At 32.6% G+C, this 12,671-nt stretch overlaps 1 non-coding gene across 1 annotated transcript; it reads right to left on the reverse strand.

The window, feature by feature from the left end:
* Nucleotides 1-1,693: 1,693 nt before the first annotated feature.
* On the reverse strand, nucleotides 1,694-1,812 carry LOC118609550. The gene has a single exon (XR_004953468.1). It is a non-coding gene; the product is annotated as a 5S ribosomal RNA (ribosomal RNA).
* Nucleotides 1,813-12,671: the final 10,859 nt, after the last annotated feature.

Here is a 12,671-nt window from a genome sequence, read left to right on the forward strand (position 1 = left end):
TTTGTCTTAATCCAAAGTGTTTTTTAATTTATAAACTAGCTAATCAAGACATTAATCTTAATATCACAGATTAGTATAGTGACTTTCTGACATAAAGTTTTATTACCCATGTGTCTTATCATTTACCATGTGTCTTATCATTTATCCAGTATTGTGAAAACTATGAAAGATAAAATCAAAGCTCTGTGAGCATTGCGAAGATTATTTAATATTGGACATTCAAATACCAGATCACAAAGTAAGCCCCATAGAAAAGGATTTGGCCATTAAGTACCATTCAGAAAACCTTGCTTTTATTTTAAATTTATTTTATTTTTAGTGCATGATCTTTTTTTTTTTGTATACTAGTCTTTAAGAAGTCAGTTTTTCTAAAGAAAGACATTGCAAACAGTTTCATTAGATAATAAATCTTTTATTAATGCCATTTAAAATTTTTTCCCACTGAAAGTATATTTGACTCATAAAAATGCCACATTGATTAAGATTTATAAATTTACTGTGTCCAAATGAAAGGGAACCATCAGTATGCATTGTTAAATTATTTAAAGTACTTTTCGATAACTTTACTGTTTATCCAAGTACGAGTTAGAGCTGAAAATTGACTTCTCTCATATAGAAATAAAAAGTTCAGTGAAACGTGTGATGGTTTTAAGGATGATTTTTGCACTATAAAAAAAGGTAAGCCTAATGATAGCCAAAAGCAAAGCAAGGCCAATTATACTGGAACTGTTTCTAGTGAAATGATTCCTTTATTTATGGTGGTACAATGTCTGACCTTCCTTATCGGACCACTACAAATCTAAGAAGCTTCTTGAGAGAGAGAACCACACATATTGTAGATTCATAATTTCTGTGTTTACTACTAGAGACCCTGAGTAACGATAAACAATCAATAAAAGTGTTGAAGCTTCTTGCCTTCTCATTTCTGGACCCAGGTTCTTTAAAGAGGTGAGAGACCAGAGCATAGATCTTTTTAGCAATTCTTCCTTGTTCCAAATTAAGGGAGCATAGTATGCCTATGTTTCTGAGATCCAGTCGGAAAATTTCTAATTTATGAATATTTGTGTAGTGGTGATAATGGTATCTGTTTCTAGAACAGAGCGTGTGGGTTATATGATTCCCAATTAGTTTTCATGATCCAAGAATCAGAGGGAGACATATGGGCTAAGGATCGATAACAAGCAATCAAGGGGTGGCTTCTGGGAAATATACCAGTATCTCTCAGTTTACATCACAGAAACGAAGGTACTTTGGTCCCCTGAATTCATCAAAGGCTGTTAGTATGTGAAGCTTGTAGAAAATTATATTGATTCACAGCTTTCGTGCTTTCATTTTTAATGTGAAGGTGTTCAAAGTTTCTACATTTGATTTCAAATTCAAATTAAAAAGAGAGGAGTTTCTATTCATTGTTGAAACAAGAACAAACTCTTAGGCCATAGACAAGATGAGCGAAAAATAGAATCAAGGTTTTTAAAGGTCAGTGCCTTAGATGGCTAACCCACCACTTCAGCTGCAGCTTGATGTAGGGTCAAAAAAGTAATAGTGACTGCATATTATTTAAAGATGTTTCTAACCACACATGGAATGAAAAATCAAAAAAAAAAAAAAGTTTTTTTAAGCATGGCAACCCTTGCTTGACCTCACAGATTGCAAGGAACTTGCCAGTTTACAATTTCTTAATTTTAATTTTCTGCACCTATAGCACCTGGTCTTCTTAGGTGGTCTCCCATCCAAGTACTAACCAGGCCCAACCCTGCTTAGCTTCTGAGATCAGACAGGATCAGGTTTGTTCAGGGTGGTATGGTCATAAGCTAACATCATTTTTTAACACTGCTGGTAGTTTATGTCTCAAGAGAAGAGAGCAAAATTATCTGTGCGTGTACTTTCAGACTGTAGAGGAAGAAACACTAAACTAGAAATGCCAAATAACTGCAGTGGAGCTACTGCTTAAACTAGTGGCTGCCAAACTTTGCTGCACACTAGAATCACATGGGCTCTTTAAAATGTACAGATACCTGTAATCCACTCTCAGATATTCTGATTTTTTTTGGTATAGGATGTGACCTGCACTGTAAGAATTTTAGAAGCTTTCCAAATCTAATGTGCAGCAAAGACTGAAGACTACTGGCTTAAGCCACTATTAACATGCAAATTTTCAGCAATTCCACTTTCTTATTGATAAATGAATGACTAATAAAATTCCTGCCTTGTAGCCTTGTTGGGATGATAAACAAAGATACAACATGAAAACACTTTGGAAAGTGTTAAAGTGATGTTTAAAAAGTAAAGAATCAACTGGCAGTTGATGCGGGTTTAAAAGGATTATCTAGATTAAGATTTTCTAGATGAGTTTGCAACTCTAGTGATGATGGTCTTATAGTATAGGTTTATAGTCCTTAAAAATTTAGAATTCCAACTGCATTTCGAAATGGGTTCCTCTTTATATTGTACTCACATGCTGACGTTGAGTTATTATTTTATGACTTACGAAGCACGGCACACGAGGACACATGCAGCTTGGCAGTCAGAGGTTGGTCCAGTTCTCTTTGAATCACTTTGACATCTTGAGCAAGTCATTTAACATTTCTGTGCTTCACTCATCTATAACATACAGAGAGTGTTATATGTCCTAACTATTTCAGAAGTATATGAGGAGAATCAAATGTGCTAATAGATGAAAGTCCTTGGAGAAGTAAAGTTATTTTAACCTTTTATAAAAATAAAAATCAGCAATAATTTCAAGCTGAGACATAGGCAGCAAGATATTGTGAACAAAATATTGACCTGGAAAAGTCGGTGTTCTTTCTCTTTTCTTATTAAAGATAGAGATATAAAATAAATACAGCAAAATCTTATCTTCTGTTAAACACATCTGTGATTTGTACATAGCTAGTTTTTACATTATTTTCTATTATATGTTTAAAGTATGTTACAATTAATTTTTAAATTAAATTAAAAATTAGAATATGAATTCTAATATTATAATTGTGTGATCTTTGATAAGTCACATAATTTTCTGTTCCTTTGCTTGTCATTTTATGAACAGATAGTCCTTTCTAAACTATAACATTCAAATTCAAGAGACTGTTGTTTATCTGGTATAAAATAAAAGTTGTTAAATAATTATGGCGATTGTAATAGATATAGTCACATTTCGATAAAAGAAAAATAGAATATTTATCATGCAAGCCAGTTGAGAAATTAATTCAGAGAAGTGGCCATCCATGAAGAAATGGCCACATGTAGTAGTCACTGCTTCAGAATAAAGACATAAGATTCTAAAGGTAATGGCAAGAGACATTGAATTTGGGCAAATTATATATATAAATAATTATACATATATATATATATATATATATAGAGAGAGAGAGAGAGAGACTAATATGCTAATATATCTGGAAAACTGAAGGTTTAGTTGACAAACTCAGTCCCCTCAAAAAAATCATAGGAGCACACTGTAGGCTACCAGTTACAAACCAGTGTTGGTGAACTTCTAGTTCTCTATATATGGATGTATATAATTAAAGGTAAAAAATGCCTGAAAATAAACATAAATATGTGTGTGGTGTATAATATAGTTATAAAAATAACTGATACATTTGGTCTCATTCTGTTCAGCAGTGTTGCACATTTGTGGCCTTAGTGTAAAGCCAAGTTTCCTCACATAATGTCTGTCAACATCTAATAAGTTCAGCCTGGTTTTTGTAATCTTTTTTCTATGTTTAATCCATAGATTTTTATCTTTTAGCAAGTATTTCACTATACTACATGTATTTTTTAATTTTAATTTTCTTCACAACTGGTCTTAAGCTTTAGATTTAATTTTTCTAGGTTATTTAAATTATATTTTTTCTTTTACTTTCAAATATATGCTGAAGAGAAATATTTTCTAAATAAATGTAGATTGTTCCTAAAACTTTCATTCACAGATGCGTTTCATGAAATGTGCTTAAGCAGATATTTCTTTTTATAATTGCCCTATTTGCATTTAGCGTCAAAGGTAAGCCTTCACTCAACATGTATTTTTAGGCTTAACCATATGCTTAATTGATTGTGCACTTATGAGAATTCAAAAGTGATGAGAAAAAAATGGTCCCTATAATATATCTGCAATTTATAATCTATTGTAAGAAGTTAGACAAATATAAAAAAAATTATAAGGAAAGTTTTCAGTAATAAATAAAAATGTATAATCTATGCATGAAGGCTATAAAATACAAAACTCAATGATTAGTTTGTGTAGCAAGAGAACAGGCAGGAACTGGTCTTGAGGATCAGAGGATCCTGAGCCAGTTATTGAAGTAATTCTGGCTGTGAGTCATTAGAGAAGAGGATGTGAACATTCCACAAAAAGCTGAAGGAGAAGAAGGATGTCTGGATTATGGCCAGAGATAGCATGATTAATCATGATAAAAATAATGTGTCTAGAGGTGATAAGAATGATTAGCAGGAGGTTAGGGGGCTAACGAAGCAAAATATAAATATTTGCCTCATTTTCATGTAAAATGAAGTCATTTATTACCCTTTCTTCCATCTTTACTTCAAAGTATGGAATCTATCATCTATCTATTTATCTGCCTGTCTATCTATCTATCTATCTATCTATCTATCTATCTATCTATCTACCATCTATCAACTATCTATCTGTCTACCTATGTCTATCTATCTGTCTATCTATCTATGACTTAAAAATTTACCTTTGCCTGTCCCTGAGTTTTGGTTTGACAAAGATTTATAGCTGGGAGAAGTTGGATGAAAGGTACATGGGAACTCTCTATACTGTTTCTGCAACTTATTGTGGATCTGAAACTACTTTAAAATAAAAAGTTATGCTTAATTTTTTAAATTTGCCTTTTTCTTGAATTTGGATATAGGTATCCAAAAATATGTTGGAAAGAAAATGAGAATGAAGATTATTCACTTAGATAATAGTTCACAATTAAGAATTTAATTTAAAAAGATATTTTGTTTTTGAGGAAAAGATTGTAGTTTATAAATATATAATCATAAATATAGATATCTAACTTACTAAAGAATTCTCTGTAAATCTATCTATCTTGAGAAAGCAATGCAGCTTCATGCAGAAGAGAAATTTAAGTCAATGCAATTTTTTACTAACATGATTAAAATATAAAACAGTATTTTTTACCTATTATTATATCATGTTCTCTTTTCCAGGATTTAATATAGAATCAGCATCTCCTATGTTATTTGTTACCTAAAAGTTATACTGAAATAATTGAAAAATGGAATATGTTTCATGATCTTATTTTTATGATTCTATAACCATACTTCGCATTTTTATGAAACATACTTATTTCTGCTTTCTTTGGCACTTTTTGTTTACCTTCTTATACAGTAACCAATCTTACTACATTTTAAATTTAGGAAACAAAACATGATTTTTAGCAAAGGTGACATGTTTATGACTCGATTATTTTTTTTTCTATCCTACTTGGCATTTTTTAACATCTTAAAATAATTGCTTGGACTTTAAGTACTAAATTGAAGCACTTCTTTAAGCACTTCTTAGAATTAACCTCCCCCCCTCCTTGTGAACGGCTATTAAATGGAATGTTTCACTAAAATTTTTTATCATCTATGCATCTCATGGCAACTTTTATCTGGAAATCTGCTAGTGTTTTAGAAATCATTATTTCATTATCTACTATCCTCAAAACTATTCCTAAGTATCAAGCAAATATTTCTCTCTTAAATCATCCTTTATTTCCCAAGTGAAAAAGTTAAGACAGAAAAATAAAAGTGGCTTTCCTGGAACAATTTTCATTTTTTGCTAGAACAGGCTCTTATGAGAACACGATGGCCCTGTTCATCTAGTCAAAAGAGAGAAAAAGGTGTATTATAATTTTTGTGTGTCTTCTAACCAGAGACGACAGTTATGAAAGAATATTTCAGCTGAAGAATAGTATTCTGTAGGTGATCTGAGTAACCTTAATGTCCAAGAGCAATGAGCACTTTTACGTAAACAGCAAAGCAAAAGCATGCTATAACAGGCCCTTAATAAATTTAAGTTATGAATATTAATTGGAGGTAGGCACTGCTTTTGACCTTTGAGTTCTGCCCATGGTAGTTTATGAATAGTATCTTTATTATAATGTCCATCTAGAATAAAACACACTACTGATAGTTCATTCACTCTTTAAGCAACATTTAGAGAGTGTGTATTGTATACTAGACACTGTGTATTAGGGATGCAACATGAAATACTTTAGTAGTTAAGAGTGTGAGGACTGGAACCTCATTTCTAGTGGTTAAATGCTAGCTACCACTTACAGTGTGGCCTTTGTTAATTTTTATACTGTCTTTTACTCAATTTATTCCTCTGTAAAGGGGGTATAATAGTAAGAATAGTATCTTCACACATTGTTGTGATTATTAAATAAAGTAATATATGCAGATGAATATTATTTGGACATAATCTGATATTGAAAGATGGCAGTGTAATATGGAGATAGAGAAAAATCATCACTGTGATAACGTGCGCAGGATACAATGCAAGATTAGGAAAAAGCATAGGTAGGCACAGGCTGCAGAACAGAAAAGTCTTTGAGCAAATTGGACACTAGAGCTGATTTGAAGGAAGACAACAACTAGAAAGGTGAAATGACTGGAGAGCAATGCCAGAATCAGTATTTGTGAACACAGAAACAAAAATCCTGCCAAAATTGTAAAGTTGCAAAGAAGTCCATTACTGGAGAAGCATATATGTGGCCAGCGTGGAAAAAAAAAAAATAGCAAGAGAAAGGTTAAAAGGAAGGAGGAAGGAAGGAAGGAAGGAAGGAAGGAAGGAAGGAAGGAAGGAAGGAAGGAAGGAAGGAAGGAGACAGAGAGAGAGAGAGAGAGAAAGAAAAGAAAAAAGAAAGGAAGGACGTAATTCATTACGTAAATTCATTCAGTATGCCTTCGTCCTTCAGCACCTTACCGACCCTCCCCCTCCCCCCCACCCACTCCCCCTCCCCCTCCACCTCCCCCTCCCATCCACCACCCACACCTCAACTAACACAAACCAAAAAACGACACATAAAACGAAAAATAACCAAAAAAAAAAGAAACCTACATAACGAAAGCACCAAATTTTGGCTACCCTCAAAAGCAGGAAGCTTCTAAAGCAGGAAATGGACTGATACAAATTGCGTTTTAGAAAAGTCAGTCCTTCAGCAGTACGGAGAATGGAGAGAGGTGCCACAGTGGATGCAGGAAAACTTGTTAGTGGAATTTAGCAATTGGTCAGGTGAATGATTACGGTAATGGTAATGGTTGTATGGAAAGGGAACTTTCTGAAAGTTGCTAATATAGATGGAGTATGTGGAATTAAATATGAGTGATGGAATCAAGAAAGGACTTAAAATAGTGTACCTGAGAAATCTGTGGGATATGCAAATGAAGATAAATCTGTGGTATATGCAAATGAAGATATGCAAATTTGGTAGGGGAATCTAGAGTTCAGAAGAATATACTAAGCTAGAGGTATAGATTTGGAAATCTTGAGCAATTAAGTGTTAGTGGAAGACAAGTGAAAGCATCAGAAGGTTAAAGAGAGCTCTGGTGAGCACTGATTTTTAAAGGAAGAGTTGAGAAGGCCAGTGATATAAGAAAGGTCCAGAAAATATAAGTATCAAAATAGTTTGAAAGACTTGATTACAGTCATCAGTGTTAAGTGATGCCAGGAAGGTAAGTTTTCATTGGATTTGCCAATTTGGATGTGACTAAATATTTTTATTAAGAGCACCTCCCCTCATATGAGAAGGTAACTAACAAGCAAATATATTTCTTTGCATGCATCAATTCAAAAGTCTGTTCAAGGTTTTTAAACAAACATATACCTTTCTTTACTGTTGTATTTTCTAAAAAAATAAAAATTAACTAACCTTCATGTAAACTTTATGCAAAATAAAATCTCTTATATTGTCTGAATTTTGAATTATCACTGATCACCAATGGTTGCAAAGTAGAACTTCTTGAATAAAAATATGACTGAAATAAATTATAAAATATAAATAAAATTTCCTGCAAAATATAATAGTAAGCTAGCATTTGGTCTTGGTTGATTTAGAAAAGCTACCTATTGTTATTTTCCAGAATCCAGACCACAATTTCAAGCTTCCTTATACTACACCCAAACGAAGATATTATTGTGATTTTATTTCTTCCTCATGGAGTTAAAGACTATGACAGATTTTTAATTCTACACATCAGATTTATTCAAACTTGAATCGTTGCTATGTTTATTAGAATGAGATTCAAATTTCTTCAAATAGAGAATTCACAAGAGTGCTTTTGCTCATCTCAAAATGAATAAATAATAATCTATTGTTCAATATAGTGAAAGAATATTGAAAGAATACTAAATATTTAAAGAATAAAACAAAAATAATTTCACCACATACACCTCATTATTTGAAATCTAAGGTTTTTTTCCTAAATAGTGAAATTTAAATTTAACAATATAACTGATTGTTTTCAGAGGAAACCATTTAAATGTAGTGTAGACATACAAATATTAAGTAGGAAATAGTGTAAAACAAAATGTTAGAGAATTATTGCTCATAGCAGCTTAAAAAAAAATGATATGATGTGTTTTGAGGCAGACCAAAACATGTCTTAACTGTAAGGGAGACAAAAGGTGACCAGCCCCTTGATTTTGGCATCAATATTTGAGGGATGAAGACAAGAAGTTAATGAAACTCTTTTCATGCAATAGGAGGTGGATTTGATGGCTAGTGTTAGAAATAAACATGCATTTAACTCTTTTCCTGAGACTTTGTGAGGTTTCAGGCATAGGCTGAGCTAATTTGAGGCCCGGCCACTCTCTAGCTGACCCAAAATTGGAAATTTAGAGAGGTTGCTTTGCATTTCACGAAGAGCACTCTAAATGAGGTTCCTGCTATGAGCTTCATGGTCAATTGACTGAAAGTAAGATAAAAGAGTAAAGTTTATCTAAACCAAAAAATCAGGGTTCTTGGTCTTTTGCTCCTCTGAAATTTTGCTGGGAACAATTCTGTCTCTTGAGTTTGAGCTATCACAGTGTTGCAGTAACAACTGCTATGATCATGACTCGCTCATCTCTTTCCTAGATCTCCCCACCCCACCTCTATAGAAGACACCTTCTACATCATCACAATGACTCATCTCAGAATTGGCCCACTGGTCTTGTCTCTTTCAATGTATTGTAGGTTTATCGAAAGGTCTTCTTGGCCTTTACCTCCACAGTGAGAGGACGAACCCATTTTGTTCAGTTTACAGTAAGGGTCTTACATATTTCTGCCCCAGGCAAACAGGGCCAGGGCACCACTAGAAGTTTGCAGGATTCTTATGCTAACTGGCTTACCTCTAGCCAAGAACTCCGCATAACCAGTTAGATAAGCTGTTGCTTAACCCAAGAAACAAACTGTTAATACCTTTCCTCTGGTTAGCAGTTCCGGACCTTTTTGGTTCCAGGGACCAGTCCCCCTATGAGAATATAATGCCTGGTGATCTGAAGTGGAGCTGAGGCAGTGATGCTAGCACTGGGGAGCAGCTGCAAATACAGATGAAGCTTTGCTAACTCACCTCACACCTCCTGCTGTACAGCCCAGTTCCTAACAGGCTGTAGATTGGTACTGGTTTATGGCCAGGGTGTTGGAGAACCCTGCTCTAGATACTTTGTCTTCTATTTTGTATAATTAAGAGGAGTATTGCATTGCAGACACAGTTTAAAAGCAAATGAAAATCAACAAACCCCAAAATACCATTGAGTTCTGTTGCTCCTCATGCAACATTAAAGTACTAGGAAACCAAATAGTTGAAACCCAATTACTGAAATTTTATGTGTTCTGTATAAAGACTGGTGAGTTAATCCTGGTGACACACATAAGGTAGCTGTTTTATACATATATGGAAATTTTGGTAAAGTAGATGTTCAAAATACTTTAAAAATTTAAAAAAATATGTGTCATTTATTTCTCTACTTTTCTTTAGGTGACCGGGCATTATGAACGAATGCAATAAAATCTGCACTAGGTTTTAACAGTAACTAGGTGCCTGAAAAAAAGTTCCTAAGTGATTTGGAACAGGAGAGACAATAATCTAGAAATCCTTTTGTCTTACATTGCAAAGGCTACTCTCACCAAGAAGTGGCCTGTGGAACCTCAGAAGACCAAAATTCTTCTAAAAAATTAACCTATTACCAAAAAATCTCCCATTTGTAAAATATAGTATTTTAAAAAAATAATCAACAACATAAAGAAAATGTGAAGAGGGGAGAAATAAGCAATATAAAATAATGAAGTATTTGCTTCTAAATTGTTCAATGAGACTGCTTAATAGAAATGTACCAGCTCACTTTTGAAGTTCTTTAAGATGCTACATTAGCAATAATTTGTAGCAAATGTTTCATCTAATAAATTCTAAGTAATTGTGAAAAGATTTAATGAAGTGACTATTGGATATTAGAGTGCTCTGTGAGTTGTTTCAGTTTGCAACTCATGTTATTCTTATTTTAAAATAATGTTCAGTTCTCTCTACAGGTAAAAATGTAAGGCATGAATAATTGCCTTTTTATAATTTTAATTAGCTACTTTAAGCAAAACCAAATTCACTAAAAATGCGCTAAAACTCAGCATGCATATTGAACCAGAATCCAGAAACTAAAAATGAAATAAAATACATTTTTGAGATATCCTTTGCTCCATGAGAGTTCTACAGTATCAGTTACCAAAAATATAATAAAAAACACCCTTTTATGGCAAAAATCAAGAAATCATCAATAAATACTAAAATTTAATACATTTTAAATCTATGTAAGTATTAATATATGTAAAATGTTCTTTATTCCTTGAATGAAGAGGGAGTTACTAAGATCCTCCATTTGATAAAGATAGGATATATTGCTTACCTCTAATATTTAATATTTTATAGATTTATTATTTAATATTTTCTTTACTAATATTTTCCCTTACGATAGCAGTGTTCACTGGAGGATAGACCAAGTGAGTGAGGCTATTCTGTACTTTTTAAGAACATACTGTGACCTAGAGAATATCTTGTTCTCCATTTAAGATGAATAAATAAATACAAACTGGTTATTTGAGCTCACTAACAGGTTTCGCAGCTCCCTTCAATACCTCTGGAACGAAAATGACCTCCATGTTTCACATGTGTTTTCCAGTATCAACCCTTGAGCTAATCAAACCCTCTCCTAAGGAAGCATGGGTTCTCCATTGAGCCTGATTATTTGAGTTCACAGAATTTAGTCCTGAACCTCTCAAAAGACTTGAAGTGTCATATAAAGTAGAAGGATTTTGCCCCTCATTATTTGGAGAAAGCATATCTAGGTTTTTAGCCATATTACACTAATTTTGAGTTCTAAAATACAACTTCTGAATCTGCTTTGATTTCTTTCTGCCTTTAGTTTACTTTCAATTCTTCAGGTTTAATCCAGCTCTTGTTTAGTTTTTTAGAATTTTGAACTTCTTTGACTGCAGACTTGAACCTAACCTTAGTTTTGGCATAAAGATCTTTTGTTTTAACTGCCATTTTTACTACATTGACTTCTAAAGAACAATATTTCCAACTCAGTAATTAAAATTAATTTCTGAATTCATTCATAAATTAATTTAAGTACATCATTTCTTCTTTTAAAAATCCTACATTTGGACTATGCCAAAAATGGTAACAACAATTTAATTTTTTTCTAGTGGAAACCAATATGAAATTTCACTTTTTTTGTAAAAAATGATATATTCTGTTGTTTCCTTGTGTTAGATAATGTACAAAATCAGTTAATAAAGAGGCTTTTCATTCTAGTAGTAGACATCCATCTAAAATGCATAGTAATTATGCAAAAGAACATATACGAAGTATAGCCAATCAGAAAAACAGTAAATATTCACTTGCAATAGGTATAATACCACAAGAATCTAGTTTTATCTCAATCTAGTTATACCTCAAGATCATTTTATAATTTGTTTGGAAGAATACATTCAGACAGAGTTTAAAAATATTTAAATTAAAATGTTTATTCCTTTAAAATATACTTCCTATGTGTAGAAAGAATACAAATAAAACTTTATTTTCTGTGGACTGACAGCCTCTAGTTCAAATTTTCTTGATGTTCTGTGCATTGTAGAATATTCAACGTTATCCCTATACTCTATCCACTAGATTCCAATGACATCCCTCCCAAGTTCTGACCACCAAAAATATCTACAAACAATGACAAATGTACCCAGATGCGGAAGGAGGACAAAGTAGTCCTTGTTGAGAATCACTCTATATCTACAGTTTTATGCATATTTCCTTGAATATTTTTTGTATTAAGATATTCCCAGATACCACTTTAATTTTGAATAGATATGTCTCTAACTTCGTGCTCTGACAATTTTAACTATGTCAATTCTAGATTCAGGAAAGTTTACAGTTATCATCCATGTTTGTAAAATTTTAAGATATCTTGCTGAATTCAAACCATGAGTCTTCACAAGTTCGAGCCTTTACTGTAAATGTTCTTTTATTTCTATTATTTGTTCATGTATTCATAGACTTACAAAAGTGTTTGAATATTACATAACATGATAAAAGTAGTCTTTTATGCCTCATAAAACTTATTAATTTCTAGTTACATAGCATTCTATTTTCTAATTATAGAACTGGTTTTTTGGCACTATTTTATT

The sequence above is a fragment of the Rousettus aegyptiacus genome, unplaced genomic scaffold (assembly GCF_014176215.1).
Source record: "Rousettus aegyptiacus isolate mRouAeg1 unplaced genomic scaffold, mRouAeg1.p scaffold_m13_p_11, whole genome shotgun sequence".
Classification (NCBI taxonomy): domain Eukaryota; kingdom Metazoa; phylum Chordata; class Mammalia; order Chiroptera; family Pteropodidae; genus Rousettus; species Rousettus aegyptiacus.